This window comes from Periplaneta americana, chromosome 14 (assembly GCF_040183065.1).
Source record: "Periplaneta americana isolate PAMFEO1 chromosome 14, P.americana_PAMFEO1_priV1, whole genome shotgun sequence".
Lineage (NCBI taxonomy): Eukaryota > Metazoa > Arthropoda > Insecta > Blattodea > Blattidae > Periplaneta > Periplaneta americana.
Genome location: NC_091130.1, coordinates 143,344,038 through 143,371,815, shown reverse-complemented (window position 1 = coordinate 143,371,815; position 27,778 = coordinate 143,344,038). Strand labels below are relative to the sequence as shown.

The following is a 27,778-nucleotide window of genomic DNA, read 5'->3' as shown; positions in this document are numbered from 1 at the left end:
GAACAAAAAGAGAAATAGGAAAAGTTAATTGTATGTAAACAATTTTCTTGTTAAAAGCAATTATTTATTATGTAAATACTTCACTTCATTGGTTAGGAGAAACTAATAGGGTCTACCTGCACGACGTGTGTGATCTTTAAGTACTTTTGAGTATCTGTTGAAAAAATAATAACGACAATATTGATTGAAATAGAGTATATTGATTGTGTGATTGTGAAAATGTAGTCCGTACTCTCCAGTCGTGATTATGTAATGAGTTTTCTTAGAGCGATTTGTGAGATGCACGTAACACGAAAAAACAAATTGATTAAATTAAGATATTGAGAGCCATCGTAATTTTTGGGGGTCAATCATTTAAGGGGATAACTTATGTACGATTTTTAAAACTTCCACAATTTCGGCCAAAATATGTGAAATTTAAACTATATAAACAGATCTATAATAATATAATAAAGAATCCAGTATAGGGCAGCTAAATTTGTTAAAGGTAAAAGAAAAGATGGGAACGATACGATAAAAGAACTTAAATGGGAAACTTTGGAAAACAGACGTAGGAAAACTAGAATAACATCATTGTATAGAGCACATCTAGGTCAGAAAGCATGGGTAGACATAACGGCTCGGTTAGAAAAGCCAACGTACTATGGTAGGAACGATCATGATTTTAAAATCAAATGTAGGAAACAGAAAACGGATGTAGGTAAATTTATCATTTTTAAATAGAACTATAAATGATTGGAATGACCTACCTGCAGCGGTCTTTGAGGGCTGTCCTTCCTTAAGGAGATTCATGAATAATTAAAAAAAGTTGTATATAAAGTGAAAATTAAAATTAAGGTGACATTCAACATTTAATTTTTTTAAGGTGACATGTATTTATCTAGCCTGACGAGTTTACTTCCTTGGTTTGAATTGTAAATTATTTAAAACTAGCGTGTAAGAGGGCTTTACACTAGAAATGTTTAGTTTAAATGTAGTTCTGTTTATAAGTATGCATAAGGGTGTAATTATTTGACTTATTTGAACTGTTGTATCAGTGAAGCGAGGTGAGTCAGTGAAGTTATGGTTTTACAGTGCAGTGAACAGTTCCGATCAGTGATAATTTATAGCGTCAATGAAATGTGTTCTATAGTGTCAGTGAAATGTGTTACAGAGTGTCAGTGAAATGTGTGCTAAAGTGTCAGTGAAATGCGTCATAGTGCCACTACAGGGAATGAGATGAGAGTAAAGTGAAAGACTATTGAAACTTATGTAGGACCTATACATAATTATGTAGGTTGTGTTGTAAAATTAGGTGTTTTATTTTATGTTTTATTATTATTGTGTTAAATTGTATTGTGTATTCTTATTGTATTGTGTATAAAATTGTATATGTGTTGTAAATTGTATTATGTATTGTAAATTTTATTGTGTATTGCTTATCATTTTATTGTGTATTGTTAATATTGTATATACCACTGCCACCGGGTGCTTGCCCACTTGCAGTGTAAATAAATACATACATACATACATATCATCTGTACAAAATTTGGTGCAATTAGGTCTAATAGTTTTGAAATTATATTTTTAAGTATATTCTATATTGACGTTACTAAAAAAGCTCCTTGCATCAAAGTTTTCAAAATGTTTAGTCCATATTTGCTCAAAATCCTGAAAATAGTTATTGGAATAAAAGTGAATTGGCTTTTTGAGCTTAGTAATAGTATAAGTTAAAGTGCAATCAAAGATAAAATATTATTTCTAAATTAAAGAAACACGTAGTCTAATAAAAGTAAATATCCAGAAATAAGCAAACAATTAAAACATCAACAATACATTTAAAATAAAGAAATAAAAGGAATCTAGATACAATCTACTGACCAAAATGTAAATTAATTTACCTTCGATGTCAATTCCGAAATGAATTTATTTCTCTCTTCTCCTGAATAATGCCTGTATATATATATATATATATATATATATATATATATATATTTTTTTTTTCATTTTGCGTCTCATAATGCCGTTTTACGTTGCTTTTTTGCAAATGATATATTTTTTACACAACAAACACTGGACTTCATCACCATGTTCGAAGCATAAATATTGTATCTTCCACTCTTCCTTGAAAGCTTTAAGCGCTTCCGTTCCGTCATGTTCTAAGATCTGTACATCCTTTAGCAATGTTTACAGGTAAAAGAGCTCCGCGCGCGCGCAGCGGGCATGAAACAGCTCTCGCTCGAAAGTACTAGTCACCATCGCAAGACTGACGTACAGCATTCTGTCTGCGACACCATGCACAGCATTTTGCAGATAATGTCTTGGAATATTAATCTCCAGATTTTAATCCGGTCGACTTTTGGTTGTGGGATTACCTTAAAGAACTAGTTTTCCTTACACATTCAACAACCCTACTGCAACTGAAATATGCCATCTCGCAAGAAACTGCCAATATTCCAAGACATTATCTGCAAATTGCTGTGCATGGTTTAGCAGACAAAATGCTGTACGTTGGACAAGAGAGCGGCAGACATCTTCCCAATGTTTTGTAAACCCCGTTGTTTACCCAACACTGTGATATTTTTGGTTTTTCTGTATCTCAAATATTATAATATTTATACCGGTTTAATGTTTGAACCAACTTTTGAAATACCCTATACTTTTTCACACGATCGTGTTTTTGTTGTATTTACAGCTACCGGTATTGCTGTTAGGCCTTGAAAGTTAGAATTCCCACACAGAAACTTGTTGCTAAGGAAACCATTCTTCATAATATAAAACTATACTGAAATAGACCCATTACAGTGCACTTATAGTTAGCTCACTTAGTTACCATTACAGTATGGTTTAGGAAGGCTTTGGAATAATATTGCTCTAAATTTTCAATGTAAAAAATCTGTATTTGCAATTTTAAAAACATAATCGTGCTAAAAATATTGTACAATACACGTTTGTGAAGTGCATTACAAAATCTCGGAAATTGAAAACTTTCCCTGGATTTTGTAAAAAGCACTTCCAATCTTGTATTGTAATATAGACCTACTATTCTAATATTGTTGACATAAATAGTAATATGCGTTACAAGAGCGGTATGTTGAAGTTTATATGTTCGAGGAAAAGTTTGAAAAAGCGAAACGTAGTTGAGCTTTTTAATTTCCGAGAATTGAAAGAAAACATACCGCTCGTGTATCGTACATTATTTTGTGGGAAGATCGTTTATTACATACCTGAAAGAGGAATTTCTAATTAGTTGCAATGAAATCTCCATCTTGGTTTCTGTTCAACGACGGCAAATTTGCAAAACAAAAATATCTATCTTCAACATTGTTGCTTTAAAATGTTTTCTGTGTTTACTCTACTGTGTTTACTGATATACGTCTGTCTTTTTTTTCCCCAGTCTATGATGAGTCTGGAATCTTGTTGATTTTTTCACGGCATCACGAATGCAGTAACTTTAGTGGAGTTGTAGAGTTTACTTAATTTTTGCAAATATTTAAAAACAATAATTAACAGTGAAATTTAGGTGAAATTGCAGTGGTAAGTTTCCAACTTATAATTATTACTATATTGAACGTCTCTAAAAATAATATGTTAAAAGCCTAAAGCAGTAAAATCAATATGTCACTTAAGCGGTAAGAAGAGGTAAATTGTTATGTGTGTTAGGTTGGGAATACTGAACGTGGTATTTTAGACTTTCCACGGATTGGTTTTGTGGGGAAACCAAGCAAATACGCACGATATCGCACAAAAGAGAGTTATGCCAACCATTTATCTGTACACCAGGTGAGTAAAATGTACAGAATACAGCTTGTAGTTTTCCTATTTTTAATTTTATGAAAAAAACTACAGTAAGCTAAGCTTTTGTCTATGATTATTTAATTCATGGTCCACTGAAGGCCCATTCAAAATGAAAACATTAACGCCAGGACATAAATTTATGACTAGTCAGTTTATGTTTTGTAAAAACTCAATAAAACACCATCAGTTCTAAATTTCTTACGAAGTAAGATCAAAGATTTTCATAGCTCAGTTTTCAAGTCATGAATCTGGGATGCAGTGACAAAATTGGTAAACAAGCAAGCATCGTCACCAAGCCTAAACTGTGGCACAAGTTCAATTAAAATTGAAGAGTCCACTGCAAGAATGATGGATGTCACTTTCCTGTCGAAAATGAGCCAAGACTGTCAATGCATAGCTTAAGACATATAGAAAGTACATACAGAGTTATATGGCATTAACACTGATGGTCATTGTCCAGTAGTGATCGGAAAATCTCAGTTAAGCTTTGAGCACTAAGCATTTCAAACTTTCAATTGGTTCTCCTGCAAAATGTATTCCAAATGACATCCATCATTCTTGCAGTGGACTCTTCAATTATCACAGTACCCGAGACACATGTAGGCTCCATTTCTAGCTCTCATTACCTAAACACAGAGTAAGCTATGGACGAAACTAACATACGTAATATCGTACGTGAATAAAGTAGGACAATTTATAAAAAAAAATATACATATAAATTCCAAAATTATAGAATACAAATGAAGAGTCCACTGCAAGAATGATGGATGTCACTTTCTTGTCGAAAATGAACCAAGACTGTCAATGCATAGCTTAAGACATGTAGAATGTACATAGAGAGTTAAATAGCATTAACACTGATAGTCATTGTCCAGTAATGATCGGAAAATCACAGTTAAGCTTTGAGCGCTAAGCATTTCAAACTTTCAATTGCTTCTCCTGCAAAATGTATTCCAAATGACATCCATCATCCTTGCAGTGGACTCTTCAATTAAAGAATAACTTTATTGTGTTGGATAAGATATTTTTTTGTAATAGAGAAAGAGTTACGTAATTGAAGGGTTCAGAACCATAGTGGGCCAAGCGCCATTTACTAAAACCGTAGAAAACAAGGGTTAAAATGAAAATGATTGATAAAATGGCAAACTTACTAGTAATTATTATACAAGCACACGTGGCTTACAGCTGTTTCGGTGTATACTGTTGCAAACACACCCCTACAACAGGCAGCGATATCAAGATGACGCCATGATCTAGTAGGCTCTGATGATGGTGTACAGTATACACCGAAACAGCTTATATAATTAACACTAGTTAGTTTGCTATTTTATCAATCATTTGTATAATTAACACTAGTTAGTTTGCTATTTTATCAATTATTTGTATTTAAGTGTTAAAAGTAGTGTACGCAAGATTCAAGATGGGTTAAAATGAAGTTATTACCATAATTCAAAGGAAACATATAGCAAGTAATATAAAGTATACACATTAAAACTAAATGATATGTCAATCTTCATTAAACTATGATATTCACTTAACTTTAACCCTTGCTTTTTCTCCGTTTTTAATAAATGGCGCTTGGCCCACTATGGTTCTGAACCCTTCAATTCTCTAATAGCCGACATTCACTATTAAAGTATCTAAAATATAATGAGCCAGTGCATTTTCGGGGGTTCATCTTTAAGGCTCTTCCAACAGGAATGATTTTCCTTCTTAACTTGAGCGTTGAAAGCAGAACCATTTCGGGTCTTATAGATAGCCACGTGTTGCAGCGCTTCCTATGGTGGAAACATTTCAAAGTTAGGAAATGTCTGTCATTTCTGCTCCTTGTCTAGAAAATTAACTTTGCGTTGCTCTAATTCTGAAACGTTGAGAAATGTTTTGTCTTCTGCATATGGAATCTCGTGTCGTGCAGTGAAGTCAGAGAAAATTTCTACGAACAACAGAAATGAAAATACTAAGGATATTCTTCACCTTAGGCAGTTCAGTATTAGAACACTGGCTCGTTCTTCTGCAAACTTGGCTTTGAATTCTGGTACGTACGGTAGAAGAGAACCTTGTATAGTAGTGGCAAAAAAACCGGACCGACCCTTGTAGCTGATTTCAGAGCCTTGTACACTCCAGAGCACGATAGATTGGTAACTAAGACTTTCGTGGTTCGAATCCTGCCTGGGAAGGAATTTTTTTTGTTCCTTATTCAAATTTATTCCCAATACCTTTCGATTGCAGCGATATTTTACTATTTAATTAACATATTATTCCCAGAACATGAATTTTACCAGCAATCGAAACGTATTGGGAATAAATTTAAATAAGGAACAAAAAAAAGTTTGCTTCCCAGGCAGGATTCGAACCACGAAAGTCTTAGTCACCAGTCTGTCGTGCTCTGGAGTGAACAAGGCTCTGAAATCAGCTACAAGGGTCGGTCCGGTTTTTTTTGCCACTACTGTACATTAATTCACAGAGATAATAGATCAAGTCAATGCGAACAAGTTTTGTCAAATAAGTTTTTTATATGTCCAATAGTTCTGGAAATACGAAATGCAACGTGTTGCAACGCTGCAAAGAGCAGCAGTGCTCCTTAAGGTCATTGCTCCGCAATTGGAATCATCCACTCCGCAAGATTTGCGACAAGAGAATGTAAACAATAACGTCTCATCAGATACGTTTACTGTATCCTAGATCAAAATGGAAAGTATTCAATTAATTAATTACGTAAATTGTTTGGTTTTTAATATTCTTTATTACGTTATAACCTCTTTAACTCTAAATGTAAAATCACAGTCTAGTATATACAGTCACGAAGCTCAATACGTAGTAAATATGCATCCATAGATAGTTGCTAACCACTAGGATCGCTACTATCGCTTCATAAGAGACAATGCGAAATAGTACCTGCACAGTCTAATGTTTCTAGTACCCTCACAACTCAAGCTTCGGTCGACCAAGTGACCGTTTCCCATTTGGACGATACTTCATTATTGCCTTAGGGATCCTGGATGAAGCCATTCTTGAGACGTGTTCCTTCCAGTTTAACTGATATCTGGAGATATAGTCCAGTATTGATGACACATTAAGTTCTTGAAGGATATCTTCATTTTCTTTCGATCCCATTTAGTGTAGCCAGCTGTTCGGAGCATGAATCTCATCTCGTAAGCTGTTAGTCTGCTTTCATCTTTTGTCCTTATAGTCCACGCTTCACTCCCATAACATAGGACTGGTCGAGCTATTATTTCATAAAGACGAGTACGAGTTGATTTTTGTACTAATGAAAGTTTTAAAACTCTATTAATGACGTCCATTGATTTGTTGAATTTTAAAATTTTCTCTGCTAAATCTAAATTTTCAACAAAAGAAAGTTTATATCCCAAATAATTAAACTCATTAATTCTTTCCAAAATTGTGTTATTTAAACAAATGTTCCTTGGTATCGGGTATTTACCACAAAAGGCCATTATTTTTGTTTTGTTAATGGATATTTCCATTGAATATTTTTGAGCTATTAAATTTAAATTATGTACTGACCATTGCAAATCATCTTCAGATGTTGTTAGTAAAACAAGATCATCTGCAAACGTTATTACAGTGATAGTGATATATCCGTGTTTTGTGTCTCTAAAATCTTTCACAATGGCATTCATATAAACGTTAAAAAGCAAAGGAGAGAGGCCACAGCCACCATTATATGGTATTGAAAATGTATTGTTTATTGTTACAATTTTACATTTATGCTTTTGACTGTTATGATATTACTTTCAATAGTAAAAAGGAATATTAAAATTTAAGTAATTTTATTGTAATACTGTAAATTTACATCTGAAAAAGCAATTTGCTTACGGAATAGCGATATATCGATATTTTTCTGCAATATAATAATAATGGTTTATTTTAACTGGCAGAGTTAAGGCCATTCGGCCTTCTCTTCCACTCAACCAGTATGATAAAAAATTACTACAATGCTATGAATATAACATAATTAATACAATACAATACAATACAATACTACAAATACAAGACAATATAATACATAATTAATATAATACAATGACAATTTTTTTCGTCTTCACAACACCAATAAAATAATTAATAATAATAATAATAATAATAATAATAATAGTAATGATAGTCTTATCTAAATTAAATTAAATTATTAAGCACGCTCACCAGTATAATTTCAATTTGACTGCGCCCGTAAGAAATCGTTTAGCCTTTTCTTGAAAGTGGTTATTGTCTGGCAGCCCCTAATCTTCTGAGGTAGAGAATTCCATTCACGGGGAACTGAGACAGTAAAAGAGGATGAATAGTGGGATGTTTTGTAGGCAGGAATTGCTAGGATTTGGCTCTCCTGTGACCTGGTGTTTAGATTGTGATTGGAGGATAATTAGTTAAACCGGGAACGAAGATAATTTGGAGTAGAAGTGTGGAGAACTCGAAACAGAAGAGAGAGCGAATGAACTTTCAATCGTATGTTATATTACAATGTTAAAATTCCTAATATATTTAATTTTTTTAATCCCTTTATGTTTATTAGGTAATTCTGGGTTACTTGTTTGGTAGAGATTTAATTTCCTTTGGTCTGATTTTGTTAAGATTATGAATTTGTGTTTACTAAGTTGCAGCCAGGATAAAGATTTGAACGAGGGTGTAATGTGGTCAAATTTGTGAGCATTGCTGATGAATCTGACACACATATTGTGCACACGCTGCAGCTTGTTCGATTATCGAAATTAGTTTTGCAATATATTGCAATATGAGTATATCGGTATTTAATTTATTTCCTCCATCCCTATTCCAGAATGTGGAAAGCTTTCAACAACTCGATAAGCACTGAAGTCATTGTAGTATGACTCTACTGAATATATTACATATTTATACGTTAATTGCTTTCTTAAATAAAGTGAGGACATTCGTACGTGAGAGTTTATGCATACTCTTCCTTCAGACAAATTACTGTAACACGAACATAAGAGTTTCCAGCTGTTGTTATAACTCATTCATAAAAAAAAACAGTTGAACATTACTCACCTCTCGTTACGTCACGCGATAGCCTGGAGCGGTGAAGGGGCAATCAACCTGGAACAGAGAGACTCGGATGATACATAAATTCAATGCTTGTTACCGCGTAAGGCGCTCAAGTACGGGCAGGAGAGCTGTAAAAGTCACACCGTGTGTGTAATTCATTCAGTATACGTACCAGTAAACTCAATCTGTCGGATCCGATCGTAAGGGAAATAAAGAGAACACAAAATATCGGCAGAGGTGCTTCCAATATTCTCATCAGAAGGATGAAGAAAAAAAAATAGGTGATTCATAGGATCTCTGTAAATGCGTGAAGAGTTTTATGCTCTCGGTTGGGTGTTAGAGTGATGTTCAAATTTTTTTGGACGATCGTAGTCTGTTTACATGCCTAGTATGTTGACAATACCACGCGTTGCCAGGGGTCTGTTTCTGAAAAATACTAGTTTAGTAGTCCACCAGTTACTAGTTACGAGAGTATATTTCACCGGGGGCCTGTTTCTCAAAACTCACGGACTAGTAATACTAGTCTGTACAGTAGTAATATTAGTTTATTTTACAAGTTTGTGTTTCTAGAAACTACAAGAGTAAAGTAGTAGTTACCAGTTCACAGACTAGTGGTCGATTTCACCAGTTCATAAGTGATTCTGTTTCTCAAAATGCTAATCTAGTTGATTATACTAGTATTTAACAGGAATATTCCTACAAGACTCTAAAGACTGGTGATTTCTATATTATCAGTTACCAGTGACAACCTTTCTCACATAATCAAAACAAAATATTTTAGTTATTTTTTTAATAAATGTGGTTTAGTGATTTCGATTGTTGTGAGAAGAGCTAAAACTATATCGAGAAGGAACAAAACAGAATCTACTAGAGCTGGTGAAATATACTCTGGTACCTAGTAACGGTGAACTACTAAACTAGTATTTTTGAGAAACAGGCCCCTGCTCTCTGTTTCTCAAACTATTTTACCAGTCTAGTAACTTGTGACAATTTTTCAGTAGTCACATGATCTGTTTCACTAGTCAGCTGACTGAATTCATTTGTTTATAGTCATTGGTAAGTATTTTTATTTGAGGTTAGAAAGCTAAGTTGTTTGTTTTGGTTTCGATTTCTCTTTTCGGTTGAAATTCCATCAACTGAAAACAAATTAACTATACTCAATATGATTAATGAATCAAAGGATATATTATTCGGTGCTTTTTCAAGCATGTTAACAAAAAATGATAAAGTACACGAATGGACAAACAATTTTGTAAAGTGTTAGGCTGTGGAACTGATACCTCAGAACAAAGTTTATGCATACGTTAGGGACACTTACTGGCCCAACATTAAGAAAGAAACTTTGACGAGTACCAGTTCAAGTTCACAGTACATATGATGTAGCTAGTGGGCCTACTGCCGACATGAATGCCGCTTATGACTTGATGAAAAATTCGCTTTTTTTTTTTTTTAGTTTTAAATTTGATATATTCATAAATTATTGTCGTTTTATATTTAATTTGTAGGCTGAAGTTGATAATGTCAGAAGAACTGGCAGTGGAGGAGGAAAGCCAGCAAAAATTACTGCAGTTGATGAATTGGTATTAGATTATTAGGAAAAAATTCTGCAAGTGTTGCTGGCCTAGGACAGAAAGACCAGATGGCATTGGAAAATAATCAACATCCCGATTTGTAGAGCAATTTGTATTTGAAGCTTTGCTGACAATGTATGATTTCTATTTGTTTGTCTTGTTATGGCAGGTCCCACTACATTTAACAACTCTTCAAGCTTTTCAGCACTTTACCTAAACCGTTCATTATATTTAAACAATGAATCCTTAAAGGAATAATAATTTTTCTTTCTCGATATAGTTTTAGCTCTTCTCGCAATAACTCCATCACTTCAATCGGCATCACTAAACCACATATTAAAAAAATAACTACAATATTTTGTTTTGATTATCTGAGGAAGGTTATCACTGGTAACTGATAATATAGAAATCACCAGTCTTTAGAGTCTTGTAGGAATATTCCTGTTGAATACTACTATAATCAACTAGATTAGCATTTTGAGAAACAGAATCACTTATGAATTGGTAAAATCGACCAATATTACTAGTCTGTGAATTGGTAGCTACTACTTTACCCTTGTAGTTTCTAGAAACACAAACTTGTAAAATAAATACTAATGTACAGACTAGTATTACTTGTCTATGAGTTTGAGAAACAGGCCCCTGGTAGATATACAAACAAAAGAAAGAACAGTGTTATAGGGAAGTAAAATGATCACAAAGGGAATCTTTATTTAGAAAAAATATACGTGGTAGTACAATTTGTAGTTATGGAACGTTAATGAAGCAGTATTGCATCCTCTGGTACGTGAACTAATACCTCTGCCATCAAAGAACTATCAAAAAACTATTAAATCTAATATAAATTACTTTCAGGCATCCAAATTTAACTCCTGAATAAACACTGAATCAATTATTTACATCGGAACAAGAGAAGCTACATAGTGTCCTAGCAACGACTTGCATTTGTTTCTTATAGCACTAATTTTCACATACGAAATAAATTTTATTGATCTTCAATATTTTAATCAATTTAAATGACTATCGCCAAAATTAGTATACAATACGTTATGTGTTAAGCACATTAACAAAATCTCGGAAATGCGGGGGGGGGGGGGAAATGAGACAAATTCGATTTTTTTCTGACTTTTCCTCGATTCTGTAATAATGCATTTACCACACTTCTACCGCAATATACTATACTATTAAGGAATTATTGATTCTTATTTATGACTAGCTTAAATTACCCGGCGTTGCCCCGGTTTTAAATTTTGGTCTATTTCTAAATAAACTTATCGGAGACCTCGGCAAGGGAACTATATAGAGCCAAAACGAACCATATTTACTTATGTTTTCTCCTCCCTAGTGACGGATATTAAAGAAAGTGCCACTAATATCCAAAGAAACTGACTAATCGAAATAATTCCATCTCACCTATGAATAGAGTTTTAACAACAATAAGACCTTATGCTGCAGGGATATTTAAGATATTTAACATTGTGATTGATGATAATATTTATCGTACCACGGCATTATGCATTATTAAGCCTTTCTGCCCACAATATATTTAATTTCCTTCTAGGCCAAACTACAATCTGTAACGGATGGATTCTATCAAATACATGAATTTCAGGGTGTTTTGCAGTAACGGAGACTATACTCATCAGAATTCACTCTCCTGGAGAAGGCAATGTAGAACACTACCACAACAGAAAATCATATTTTTCTATAAACGGCCAAGTCATTAGTGACCATAACTTATTAATAAGAGACGGGTTAACAGTAACAGTACACTAGGCTCTATATTATTATTGCAATATTATAATATTGTAATATTATCACAAATATTACTATAACTTATAATAATTGCTTAAAATCGAATGGCTATAATAGCAATACGTGGGATAAAAACATCATCTTCTTTCGTTTTTCCAGTTAATATTGCCACTCATATTACGTTTCGCATGAGTTTTTGACACAAATTATTGTTAGTGCATAATTTTGGTGAGTCAATATTTCGCAATAGTAGGTCTACTATGGCTATTCAATATTAAGTAAATTATGTGGTAGCAATCCTTGTAGTTTGAAAGAATTCTAGAATTCAATTGGATAAAACAGCCTGCTCACTATCTACAAAACTGCATCGAGGAATTCATAATACGGTCCTGGACTGCGTAAAGATACTTATTGCATGAATTATCTCGTTTTAGCCTTCGTGATGTGTAACAACAATGTAATTTAATTTCGTGTTAAAATTTCCAAGGCCTCCTGAAAGTCTATGTTGAATACAACAGACAATAATAAAGAACAATTGACTGTAGAAGATTTTGCATTTTAATATAATACATGAATATTTGATCTATTTATTTTTATTTTTTATATATTTAATTAATTTAACTTCCATTTGCACAATTTTAATGTAGCCTATGTTCTTCTCCTGGTTATGAAGGTTAAATGTGCAAACTTTGGCACATATCGGTCAAAGCGTGTAGATTTGTATAGAGAACATAGACACACACACACATATACATACATACATACATACATACATACATACATACATACATACATACATACATACATACATACCCACATTCAATTTTATATATTAAGATTGTGAATATGAGTGTGAAATAAGTTTAATGTAATTTATGTGTCATATTATTATTGACAGATATTTTGCCTATATTTCTATATCATATACTTGTACAAGTATTTACAATGGAATTACTGTATTTCATCTGAACTGGATAGTTGGAGAGCCTTTAGTATGGGTCTATGATAAGAGAAATAATAAATATAATTCCTGCAAGAAAATAAGTGTACGCATCTCTCTACTACTATTCCATACAGCTCGACTGTGAAGAACCTTGGTATTTATATGGATTGTCACTTGGAATGGAATGAACAAGTGAATCACACTTCTAAAAAAAATATTTTCTATTATTCACTCATTGAAACGACTGAAGCACTTTCTTCCTGATAAATTAAAATTAATCCTTGTACAAACACTCGTGATGCCACACTTCGACTACTGCGATATTATATTAAGTAACCTAAATGCAAATTTGAGCAACAGGCTACAACGTGTGCATAATGCGTGCGTCCGTTATATTTGTAATATTCATAAGTATGATCATATTTCCCCGTCTTTCCAAACTGTGTCCAAACTATGCGATCGACGAGCCCTGCATTCTCTTGTTCTCGTATTTCAAATTCTGCGCACCGCTACCCCAATCTATTTGGCTTCTCGTTTTCAAAATTTATCCGCATATCATCAGCTAAGTACAAGATCTCATCATAACAATTTACTCATTATACCTCACCAAAGACATCTTTATATTCTTCATCTTATACAGTTTCAGTTGCTAGAAATTGGAACTCGCTACCGAGTGATGTAAGGGGTTGTTGGACAATAACTTCATGTAGGTCAAAATTACTTAAACTCTTACTTAACAAATTAACTGCTGATTAATATTTATTACATATAATGAAACTAACATCTGTCCATTCTTATTATTATCATTAATTTCTCTAAATACATTTATAAAACCTCTAATGGCAATTACATTAATATTCTCATTATAGAAATATATTTTAGACATATATATATTTTTTTTCTCCCTGTAACATAGTCCTAGTAAGCTTATATTAAATTAATTTTCATCATTTTACTAGCTATCTCAAATCTCAAATTAATTATAATTGATTGAATTAAATTAGCTCATAAATTACGTTACTATTTTACCTTATAGGTTTATCTAAATTTAAATAAATATGTAGTTTACTAGTCGTTAAAACTGAGGAATATTGCTGGAGAACCTTTTAAGTGTAGTGTAAATATTTGTAATTTAATTATGTATTGTATTGATTAAGGCTGGTTGAGTGGAAGAGAAGGCCTTATGGCCTTAACTCTGCCAACGAAAATAAAACATTATTATTATTATTATTATTATTATTATTATTATTATTATTATTATTATTATTAGAAAACACCATACCAAAGTAAGAGACTGATCCGTTGCTAAGCAACTGACAGCAGATGTTGACATTTTCGTAACATTTTATTCATTTGACACTCGAGCATAAACGTTTCAGTCTGATCTGTTGCTAAGCAACTGATGTCAGATGTTGACATTTTCGTAACATTTTATTCATTTGACACTCGAGCATAAACGTTTCAGTCTGATCTGTTGCTAAGCAACTGATGTCAGATGTTGACATTTTCGTAACATTTTATTCATTTGACATTCGAGCATAAACGTTTCAGTCTGATCTGTTGCTAACCAACTGATGTCAAATGTTGACATTTTCGTAACATTTTATTCATTAGCATAAACGTTTGTCTGATCTGTTGCTAAGCAACTGACGTCAGATGTTGACATTTTCGTAACATTTTATTCATTAGCATAAACATTTCAGTCTGATCTGTTGCTAAGCAACTGATGTCAGATGTTGACATTTTCGTAACATTTTATTCATTTGACACTCGAGCATAAACGTTTCAGTCTGATCTGTTGCTAAGCAACTGATGTCAAATGTTGACATTTTCGTAACATTTTATTCATTAGCATAAACGTTTCAGTCTGATCTGTTGCTAAGCAACTGATGTCAAATGTTGACATTTTCGTAACATTTTATTCATTAGCATAAACGTTTGTCTGATCTGTTGCTAAGCAACTGACGTCAGATGTTGACATTTTCGTAACATTTTATTCATTAGCATAAACATTTCAGTCTGATCTGTTGCTAAGCAACTGATGTCAGATGTTGACATTTTCGTAACATTTTATTCATTTGACACTCGAGCATAAACGTTTCAGTCTGATCTGTTGCTAAGCAACTGATGTCAAATGTTGACATTTTCGTAACATTTTATTCATTAGCATAAACGTTTCAGTCTGATCTGTTGCTAAGCAACTGATGTCAAATGTTGACATTTTCGTAACATTTTATTCATTAGCATAAACGTTTGTCTGATCTGTTGCTAAGCAACTGACTCAGATGTTGACATTTTCGTAACATTTTATTCATTAGCATAAACATTTCAGTCTGATCTGTTGCTAAGCAACTGATGTCAGATGTTGACATTTTCGTAACATTTTATTCATTAGCATAAACGTTTGTCTGATCTGTTGCTAAGCAACTGACGTCAGATGTTGACATTTTCGTAACATTTTATTCATTTGACACTCGAGCATAAAATTGTTTCAGTATGCAGGAATAATTTGCATTAATTTGGATATATTGTTACATAGGAGCTTTATATTTTGGTATTAAATATATGCGGGAAATTTTTGACAGAGCATCTCGCTGTGTGTATTTTATTTCAGTTACGTAATTCCTCAGAATGTTGACATTTAAGAAATATCACGAAATGAAACAGTTAGGGCAAAAAAAAAAAAAAACAAAATTGCAACTAAATTCAAGAAATTCGCATCGATGTTGCATTTTAACCCTTAAATTCGCAAGGTATCCTATAGGATACAACAGGTTAATAGGCTGTATGCTATAATTTTAATATAACAATAGAAAAAAATTGATAGGAAAATTAAAATTTCACAATACAGTACTATAATATTGTACAACATATAAAATACGGACATTGCGATAGTTGTTTTCTTTACAGTCCGACACGGTTTAATAAACTATTGTGAGAACTGGAATTTTGCCAATTTAAGGGTTAACAGCGACATTAGAGACTTGCTACAAGCTTTGGAGCAGGAAACAAACAAGTTAAGAAAATGTTGAAGATTCATTTGGGAAGATAATTCAAGAAACGTCCAAACTTTTATGCTATCCAAGCTTAACAGCTGCTACAACTGATGCAAACATCGGTATAAGAAATTCTCATTTTTTATAACAGGTGTTTCTTCGGAGATGACATTAGAAATTCAAGCGAGAGAAACTTCATTTTATGCAGGCGCGAGTACTTGAGGTAACTAATAGAAGATTATCGTGAAATTTGTAGTGACAAGTGTACACAGTGAGAATGATTTCAAAACATATTTACTGCAAAACATTTGCTCACAAAATATTAAGACCTCGACATGTATATACTTTGGAGAATTAATAAAATGAAGGTCACTTTAATTTTGATAACTATTGGTCACAGTATTCAGGTGTGCCAACCTTCCAAGTTGGCAATCCCATTGTACGCGTGTTCTTTCCCTTCCGGCAAAGTCAGATGTGAAGCATATTACAATATACAATTTTCTGCAACAAAAGATCCTTTGTGACATGTTTTGCACCCAGCAGCTGTTTTTCTGCAAATTTCTTCATGAAGCATAATTCTCCTTCTGATGTCATTTCTCGTTTTTAAGTTGGACAATGTCACTACGACGACTAACAACGCAAGTTGCTTGTTTACTTTCTTGCTAGGCATATTATTAGTTTTCAAGACTGGCACGAAGGTTGTCTGTTACCAACACAACAGAATCGGATTCATACTTCGGCTCCTGTAATCGGTCCCGGAAAGCTTTCTGTAAATTAGAGTTTCATCACGTCTCACCTACAAGCCTGCGTGATTAAGGGTGGAATTCATAGTCGTCACTTATAAAATGAGTGAACCCTTAAGTAATAAGTGTTTGCTTATAATAAGGGAACCCTTAAGTCAATTCCGAATTCATAAACAACACTTATTTTCACGTAATGAGTGCTTACGTACAGCTGCCGGATATGACATCATAACAAAAGCTGACTCTCATTGAACTAATCGAAAGCAGCTACATGTGGAGTTGCTATAACAACCAGTTATCAATATTATTGTACTGAATAAGTTATATACAGCAATAGTTTCATGATATGTTAAATTCTAGTTGCATGTTAGTTATAGCTATAATCAGATATCCTACTAATTGAAACACATGTTCTGTAGTAGTGAATTTCTTAAATAAATAAATTAAGCCTATTAGGCCTACTATATAATACTGTATACTGAATTTATTAACTTAGTGTTATATTTATTCTGTAATTTGCCAATTATAGCTACATTTTACATTTTTGGCTATGATATCTATACTTAACTCTTTTTAATTTATTTTATTTGGTATTTTTCATTTATATCTAGATCTGTGTCTTTTATTTAGGTAGTATCTACTTGTTTTTTTTTTAATTTTTAATTTGTAATTACACTTGTATCTGTTTTATCTCTTTTTTCATGTTATATGCAATTCTATGCTTTTTTAACAAATATCTGTACTGTTATAGACATAAATAAATAAATAAATAAATACTCGTAAATAAATAAATAAATAAATAAATGCCGGTAAGTAAGTAAGTAAGTAAATAAATAAATGCCGGTAAGTAAGTAAGTAAGTAAATAAATAAATAAATACTCGTAAATAAATAAATAAATAAATAAATAAATGCCGGTAAGTAAGTAAATAAATAAATAAATGCCGGTAAGTAAGTAAGTAAGTAAATAAATAAATAAATGCCGGTAAGTAAGTAAATAAATAAATAAATAAATGCCGGTAAGTAAGTAAGTAAATAAATAAATGCCGGTAAGTAAACAAGTAAATAAATAAATAAATGTCGGTAAGTAAGTAAGTAAGTAAGTAAGTAAGTAAGTAAGTAAATAAATAAATAAATAAATAAATAAATAAATAAATGCCGGTAAGTAAGTAAGTAAATAAATAAATAAATAAATGCCGGTAAGTAAGTATGTAAATAAATAAGTAAATAAATGCCGGTAAGTATGTAAGTAAATAAATAAATAAATGCCGGTAAGTATGTAAGTAAATAAGTAAATAAATAAATAAATGCCGGTAAGTAAGTAAATAAATAAATAAATGCCGGTAAGTAAGTAAATAAATAAATAAATGCCGGTAAGTAAGTAAATAAATAAATAAATGCCGGTAAGTATGTAAGTAAGTAAATAAATAAATGAATAAATGCCGGTAAGTAAGTAAATAAATAAATAAATGCCGGTAAGTAAGTATGTAAATAAATAAGTAAATAAATGCCGGTAAGTAGGGCCTATGTAAGTAAATAAATAAATAAATGCCGGTAAGTAAGTAAGTAAATGAATAAATGCCGGTAAGTAAGTAAATAAATAAATAAATGCCGGTAAGTAAATAAATAAATAAATAAATAACGATGAATTTGGCTAGAGCAACAACTTCGAATTGATCTGAAAACGATATTGCTTCTTAAATTCCAGTTCACTAAGAAGCAATCTCATTGTAATGAGTGTTTGAGAAATGTTGTAAAAGTATAACGAGTAAATTTAACTAAGAAAGAAGAACGTGAATGTGTCAACATATACGTCAGAAGAGCAAGGGAGGCAGGGAGATAGAGTTTCCGTGCTTTCTTGACTTCGGCACTAGGAGGTAATGTAATTAGTACCACGCATTGGCTGCCTTCTCGCTTCCGGGAAAGACCCGGGTTCGATTCCCGGACCGGTTGTGATGGAATTTGTCGTGAAAAAAATTAGAATTTGCAGAAGATTTTCTCGGGTTACTCCCGTTTATCTCTGTCAATCTAACACACTGTCTCTCGTCACTTCATCCATCATGTACAGATACGAAATTAAAATTTGTATTCATTCATTCACTTAGTGTTCTACCCAAGGGCAGGTCTTTCACTGCAAACACAGCTTTCTCCAATCTTTCCTATTTTCTGCCTTCCTCTTCGTTTCCTCATATGATCCATATATCTTAATGTCGTCTGTGAATACGTTTATGAAACAATATTCATTAAATCAAATTGAAAATACGACAAATATGGCAATCGTAAAAATTAAAAACAACATTTTTAATATAGGATTAGGATGGTTATGTTAACTTGGCTACTAGAAACAGCGCGGCAAGCCTAAACGTAATTAAATCAAGATGTAAAAATATTACTTGACAAAATGATTTTAGTAGTATCAATGAAATGCGCTCCCTAATATTTTTAATGAATATAAAAAGATATGGGGGTCGGAGTACATATATAGATAATATGAAAATGAAAGAAAGATTTGGACTGCCCTGGTTCAGACTGAGGATTTGGAGATTAAGAAATAATAGAGGTAATATACTTCAAGGCACGTGCCCATTATGTGGACAAGGAGAAGATGACATTCAGACCCTTTAGATGACGAATAACAAAAAAATCACGATGTGTGAGATCCGGTGATCTTGCGGGCCACGGAAGAGGTCCATTCCTCTCAATCCATCGTCCTGGAAATTTCATGCCTAAATGTTTGGAGTAATGTGCAGCGTACATACGGGCAACAGCACATGAATTCAGTCATGCCTCCCCCAAAATAAGATTCATATCAGTACGTTCTTCATTACAATAAATAAAATTCTCGTCGTGTCCAATTATAAGGAACTCTGTAACTAAGCCGTTTAGACAATTAATTGACATAACATTATTTGTTTGTTTACAGGTGTGTAACACGATGTACATGATATATTAGACTTATTAGGAGACTTATTAGGAATCAAAGGTAATGCTTTAAACTTAATAAAATCGTAGCTTAACGACAGAATTCAAATAACGAAAATTGACAATTATTCAAGTGAACCTTTAATTATTAATATAGGTGTTCCCCAAGGCACAGTTCTAGGCCCTATTCTATTTTTAATATATATTAATGACTTACTAAAAATTGACTTACAACAATACAATGGTGTTCACTATTCTTATGCAGTTGACACAGTTTTACTTTTTGGTGGAAAAACCTGGTATGATGCATATAATAATTTAAATAATGGACTTAAATTAATAAAAAAATGGTTTGACATAAATTATCTTTCTATAAACGAAAATAAAACCATAATTATTCCATTCTCATTATCTGAAAAATGTAACAAACCTCCTACATCTATATTAAGTATTAAATTACATAATTCTGATTGTTGTCTTATACAGTGTAAATGTCCGATTATTAAAGAGCCCTCTGAAGTTAAGTATTTAGGCATCATTTTCGATAATCGTTTAAAATGGAACCAACACATTAATTACCTTTGTAATAAATTACGTAAAATAGTATATTATTTTGTTTTATTGAGGAATTACTTGTCAATAAGTTTATTACGTACAATATATTTAACTTTATTTCTATCGGTAATTATTTATGGAATTATAGGATGGGGTAGCTCATTTAAATCCAATTTTAATCCACTTTATTTATTTCAGAAGAAAATAATTAAAATATGTGTTCATAAACCTATTGATTTTCCATCTCAAAATTTGTTTCTAGACTTTAATGTACTTAACGTAAGACAAATTTATTATATTGTATTAATAAAATTCATACATAAAAATCGAAATAATTTTGAATTGTATTCTCATAGTTATGAAACAAAAGGTATGAATTCTTTAAGATTATTTGAACCAAAATGCAACACTGTTACGGTATTTAATCATAGTAGTAATTTAGGCCCAAGAATATATAACAAATTTATATTTAAATATCCTAATTTTGTCAATTCTAATAGTTCTAATATTAAATTTAAAAAGTTATGTAAGGGTTTAAAAAAATTGAAAAATTGTAAATTTAAATTTATATACTATAATTGCACAGTAGACATAAGACAACTTGTATTGTATAATTATTAATTTTAATTCAGGAATCCGCCCCTGAGCACGAGTTCTGCTCTTTCAGAGGCGAGCTAAAGTTTTTCTGTATATATTATATTTTATGTTACAATTATTAGCAAAATAATAAATAAATAAATAAATAAATAAATATTGGCGAAAAAAATGGAGCATTCTGTATATAAACTTTGGGCGCACAATGGGTCAATGTGAACCGAAGTGGCAGGATTCGTCTCCGGTCCGGGTTTGGAAAAGCCAAGAGCCATGACGGTCTCGCGAGACGAGGGTTGCAGACTTGTAATCGTGGTCGGAATTCTGTCCGTGATTTGTGATGTCCGCATTGAATCGCACCGCCTCCTGCCTCATGGTGATAGGAATTCATATGCACAATTACTTTCAAGTCTAAAATATTTGTCTTTTAATGAGCCCTGGTTATGTTCACGACTCAGACGGCTGGCAAAACTATGGCGAACAGCCAAATTGGAATGAACGGGCGACATCTAGAGGAGAGTGTGACATTTATTTTTTTACTGCTTCCGGTTTGCTGACATGCCCTTTCGGCAGATTGAGGAACGACTGTCATAAAACCAATCATCGTTGTTACGTACCCCTGTGACGTATTAGGAAGTAGAACATCGCGTTCCGTGACGTAGAGATACGAGTCTCTAGAATTTAGCGTACGTAATATTTTGTGCGAGATCGTGCGTATTTGCTTGGTTTCCGCACAAAACCAACCCGCGGAAAGTCTAAAATTCCACATTCAGTATTCCCAACCTAACACACATAACAATTTCCCTCTTCTTACCGCTTAAGTGACATATTGATTTTACTGCTTCAGGCTTTTAACATATTATTTTTAGAGACGTTCAATATAGTAATAATTATAAATTGGAAACTTACCACTGCAATTTCACCTAAATTGCACTGTTAATTATTGTTTTTAAATATTTGCAAACATTAAGTAAACTCTACAACTCCACTAAAGTTAGTGCATTCTTGATGCAAGTAACATTAAGGAAGCCGTGAAAAAATCAACAAGATTCCAGACTCATCATAGACTGGGGGGGGGGGGGAAGACAGACGCTGGAGTATAGTAAACACAGAAAACATTTTAAAGCAATAATGGTGAAGATAGATATTTTTGTTTTACAAATTTGCCGTCATTGAACAGAAACCAAGATGGAGATTTCATTGCAACTAATTAGAAATTCCTCTTTTAGGTATGTAATAAACGATCTTCGCACAAAATAATGTACGATACACGAGCGGTATGTTTTCTTTCAATTCTCGGAAATTAAAAAAGCTCAATTACGTTTCGCTTTTTCAAACTTTTCCTCGAACATGAAAACTTCAACATACCGCTCTTGTAACGCATATTATTATTACATTACTGTAACGCAATTAGCATCTCCGAAACTGGCTGAAATTGTGCAATGAAAAAAAAAAAATCGAACCGTTCATAGCTTTACGTACTATGCTGAATATCTGTACGTAGAACTACGGGTAGGTGCGAAAACCTGTCCATAGGTACATAGTTTTACTATGCTGCATATCTTTACGTGGAGCCCATTTACTTCTTCAGTAGCAGGCGGCTATGGTTAGACAAAAATCTGTTCTAGGGTATGAACTGGCAAAGGTGCTTGTTCAATACTCTTTCGAGATAGACAAGTTATATGCCCTAACGCCCTAACAAGGATAACAAGGGGAATACAAGGAGAACAAGGGTAGTACAAAGATAACTAGGAAAATACGAAGAGAACTAGGGTAATACAAAGAGAACTTGGGTAATACAAAGAGAACTAGGGGAATACAAAGAGAACTAGGGGAATGCAAAGAGAACTAGGGTAATACAAAGAGAAATAGAGGAATACAAAGAGAACTAGGAGTATACAAAGAGAATTAGGGGTGTATATATAAAGAGAACTAGGGGACTACAAAGGGGAAGTAGGGGACTACAAAGAGAACTAGGAAAATACAAAGAGAACTAGGAGTATACAAAGAGAACTAGGAGAATGCAAAGAGAAGTAGGAGTATACAAAGAGAACTAGGAGTATACAAAGAGAACTAGGGGACTACAAAAGAGAACTAGGAAAATACAAAGAGAACTAGGAGTATACAAAGAGAACTAGAGGTGTATATATAAAGAGATCAAGGGGATTACAAAGGGAAGTAGGGGACTACAAAGAGAACTAGGAAAATACGAGGAGCAAAAGAGGTTTACAAGGATAAAAGAGGAAGAGAAGAAAAAGGGGAATACAATGAGGAAAAGGAGAACACAAGGAGAACAAGGGGAATACAAGCAAAACAAGGGGAATGCAAGGATAACAAGGAGAACAAGGGGAACACAAATATAGCAAGGGGAATACAAGGAGCAGAAGGGGAAACAAGGAGAAAAAGGGGAATACAAGGAGAAAGAAAAGAATACAAGTGGAAAAAGGGAAATACAAGGAGAAAAAGGAACTAAAAGTAGAACGAGGGGCATACAACACGAAGAATTCAAAGAGAACAAGGGGAATAGAAGGAGAACAAGAGAAATACAAGGAGAACAAGGGGAATACAAGGAGAACAAGGGGAATACAAGCAGAACAAGGGGAATAGCAGGAGAAAAGGGTCTACAAGGATAAAAAGGAGAATAAAGGAGAAAAAAGAGAATACAAGAAGGAAAGGGAGAATATATGGTGGAAAAGGGGAATAGAAGTAATAAAATTATTTCATTTCCACAGAACTATTTTTGCTTGTAATTTTCGACTCTGTCATTTCCGGACCAGGGTTCCTTATCTCAAATTGATACATGTGCCCTTCGCCATCATCCCTGAAAGTTTGTAATACCACCTCGGAAACACCCTGTATATATAATTCCTTCTATGTTAAAATATGAATAAAAATATAATACTGTTTTACGTATAATTCTCTAGCAATAAAACTATGCTGAATACAGCCAATCAAATGCTCCATTTCACAACAAATGTATTAATGAATAAGCATGACAAGTTTCATCACCCTAGCTTTAACCACTGAGGAATAAAATTAATACTTGTCGTTGAAAACGTAGAGAATTTCAGTAGAGAATCACCCTAAAAGATCTACTTTTAGGAATAATTGTCTAAAAATTCTATTTCATTGCCGCGAAAGAAAATAAGCAAGTTTCTGAACATCTGAGGTAGAAAGTTCAGTCTTTTTGAGTAATCAAGCATCACGGGCAAAACAGAATATGACATCGATGATATCATGCTAGAAGAGCGTATCAACAAACTGCAGGTCTGCTTGGGAATTAATTACTTCATTCAGTTACAGCAGTGCTTTATAGATTCCTAGTGGGAGGTCCAGGCGGGCTGAAATCGTTTCGCTTCTCGCTGTCAGATTCGCAACATCCACGTAGGCTACTCTATCCTCTTTAAAAAAGCATTTCGCAGCTCGTCATTAGAAGTGAAGGCGTCTTCGGACTGCTCGAACCGCATCAGATGCGCACGTGCGTTTTTCACTTTCTCTTTTTGTGGGTTCAAGTTTGACTTATCGACGCCAACGCCTCTTAAAATGGGGTTGTTCACCCAGTACGTTGCAATGCAGCAGTTCGACATTCGTCAATGCGTATGAACTTCTATCAGGCGGGATTTTAACTACTTCTGCATTCACCTGGCTGATATAAAAGGTTCTGTTATTATTTTCTATAATTTCAGTATCTTACAAATAAAAGGAAAGGCAGGTGATCGTGATGAACTACGTTTTCGAGCACAGCTAAAACAACACAAGTAACTTCTCTTATATTAACGGATATCTTGCAGTACTTAAACAGTCTGGTAATACAGTAAAAGCTAGTTGGATGTGCATACACATTGTACAGGGACATCATTTTATTTTTACTTCAATTTTTATTGTACCTGAGTTTTTGAATGTACTTCACTCCCACCCCTTCTACTAAGGAAGTTCCAACTCCACACAGAACCAAGACCGCAGATAGTAAGCAGTACTGAGTTACTGAGTATAGTACGTTCCAGAAATATGTTCGCGTTTTCCAGTGACGAAAGAGCTTTCAATATTGAATCATATTTTCGCACAGGTACTGTCCGTTTGCCTACGTCGCATCCCGATTTCCCCCACCTGCTTCTGCTCGCCCCTCTGTAATAGCTGGGCTGTCTTAGCCCTTTTCTGAAAACATTAATTTCTCTTATGAATTGGAAGTTTACGTAATATTATACAGCTGTTTAATTTAACTTAAATAAAAGGGCCTCGTTAAGTAATTAACTGTCACGTGATTTCCTCCCTTTCTACAATCCTGCGGCATAACCACTTGGACGGACAGTAGATAGCATGTCTGAGTAATTTATGTTTTCGGGTCGGGCAGAAGTGAAGATTGAATTTATAGTACGTAGAGTAGGTACAGAATTATTTCAACATGAGTTACTAGTACGAAGGACGAAACTGGCAATTGGAATTAGATGCAATAGTCTATAGTGCGATAATATGCACAAAAGAACTGAAGCCTGTATCGAAATGAACGGCCACCATTTTCAAAATTGTGTTTAAATATTCATATTATGATTATTTTTCAATTTAACTTCTTTCTCTATATTGTACGCTAATGTGCTGTAGACAGTATAATATACACTGCATAATGAATACGTTCGCATGGATAACTCACTCGTTGAGTAAAAACACTTATTCTTAATACAGTACTGTACTTTGATTAAAGAAAAACCTAATGAATATTATCAAACTCAAAATCGCGATATTTCCTAGTTTACGTAAATGGATGAACTACTTTTCTTCCCTCCTATACCTAGTAGAGTGATTTGTGTTTTACGCCAGTATCATCGAACTCCATTCTTGGAGGGGGGAGCAAGCGGTGCTTCCGGTTCTCTAAAGGTATAGACAGGTTAATATTAAAAATGTTAGTAAAAATAAAATGATGTCCCTGTATATACAGACATAGGCTAGAACGCTAAATGGTATCCATTCTCGCTTCCACTGATTACTTGGTTGGAATTTTTCCGAAGTTTTCAAGGCGAATGACAGGTGGGAAATCCTTGGCCTTATTTCGCCAAATAGCATCACGCTACTGTTCATTTCATCGACGCCAAATAACTTAGCAATTGACATAATGTTGCTAAATAACACACTAAAATATATGTATCTGTTTATGTAGAACTTTAAAAGTAAGGGAAAGAAAAATCAAGACAGCTGTAAGAAACATGGATTACAAAAATGAGATTATGTTTCACAATTAAATATTTTGTAGCACAGATGACATACTTTCTCATTATATGTTTTGCATATCTCACAACAATTAAATCTGTTGTAGCGGAAATGACATATTAGTTTCTCATTATATATTTTACGTGTCTCACGGCAATTAAAATATTTATAGCGAAAATGAAATAGTTTATCATTTTAATTATATTTTACATGTCCCACAACAATTAAAATGTTATAGAGAAGATGACATAATTCATCATTATATATTTTACGTGTCTCACAACAATTAAACCTGTTGTAGCGAAGATGTTATAGCTTATCATTATATTATATTTTATGTGTCTAACAACAATTAAATCTGTTGTAGCGAAGATGATATAGCTTATCATTGTATATTTTACGTCTCTAACGGCAATTAAATCTGTTGTAGCGAAGATGACATATTGCATCACTATATATTTTACGTGATTCACAACAATTAAATCTGTTGTAACGAAGATTACATAGTTTATCATTATATATTTTATGTGTCTGATGACAATTAAATCTGTTGTAGCGAAGATGATAAAGTTTATCAATATATATTTTAAATGTCTCACGGCAATTAAATCTGTTGTAGGGAAGATGATAAATTACATTATTATATATTTACGTATCTCACAACAAATAAATCTGTTGCAGCGAAGATGTCACGGTTTACCATTATATATTTTACGTGTTTCACGGCAATTAAATCTGTTGTAGCGAAGATGACATAGCATTATATATTTTACATGTCTCACAACAATTAAATCTGTTGCAGCGAAGATGACATAGTTTATCATTATATATTTTACGTGTGTCACAACAATTAAATCTGTTGTAGCGAAGATGACATAGTTTATCATTATATATTTTACGTGTGTCACAACAATTAAATCTGTTGTAGCGAAGATGAGATAGTTAGCATTATATATTTTTTACGTGTCTCACAACAATTAACCCTGTTTTAGCGAAGATGGTGTAGTTTATATCGTTATATATTTGTATATGTTGTAACTTTTGAGAGGAATAACGTACTGAGTTGAAATGACAACACGTGTTTTCTTAAGACTTTAGGCTCTCTTTTGATGTATCACAAATTATAATATCTTTGAAAAAATATATACTGTATATACTGCACTTGCTTTAATACTTTTGGGCTCTATTATGTTCAACTTGATTTTGTACTGCAAAGTACAGGTTTTATATTATTTTAAAAAGCAATAAGTTGTCTGGGGAAATACCTGCATTTAAGGAAATGTTTAGGAACTTTTAAAGGGAAATAATAAATCCTAATGAGATTAGAAGTTCACCGAGTTCACAAAGACATAACAGTAATTTTATTATTCAATCATAACTGATCTGAAAAATATTTTCTCTACAGAGTACCGTGTATTGTTCGAAAAATATTCTTCCAGCAAGTAATTGCCAACGTTTATAAAGTCAGCTAGAGAGAGGGACAAACTTGCAACCCCTTCCATTCTTGTGTCATTATCATTTGAATTTAATACTTAGCAAAATGCTCAAATAACAACCAGGGCTAATTAAAATACCATTACGTCCACGATAAGCAATCACACTATGGAGGAAGACTTCATGAAGGCTCACCTTACACCCCTAAATTAAATCCAGCCCAATTTGTATTAAAAGGGATTCACGTCAGTTGGGGATAACCAGTCCGT

General features: G+C 33.1%; 1 protein-coding gene across 4 annotated transcripts in view; it reads right to left on the bottom strand.

Annotated features, from left to right (window-relative positions):
* Nucleotides 1–27,778, bottom strand: part of LOC138713787 (uncharacterized) — a 246,950-nt gene that overhangs the window by 133,101 nt on the left and 86,071 nt on the right. For all 4 annotated transcript variants that reach the window (XR_011335989.1, XM_069846204.1, XM_069846206.1 and 1 more), the window contains exon 3: nt 8,803–8,850. The gene's annotated coding sequence lies outside the window, so the exon portion shown is untranslated. The remainder of the gene's footprint in view (nt 1–8,802; nt 8,851–27,778) is intronic.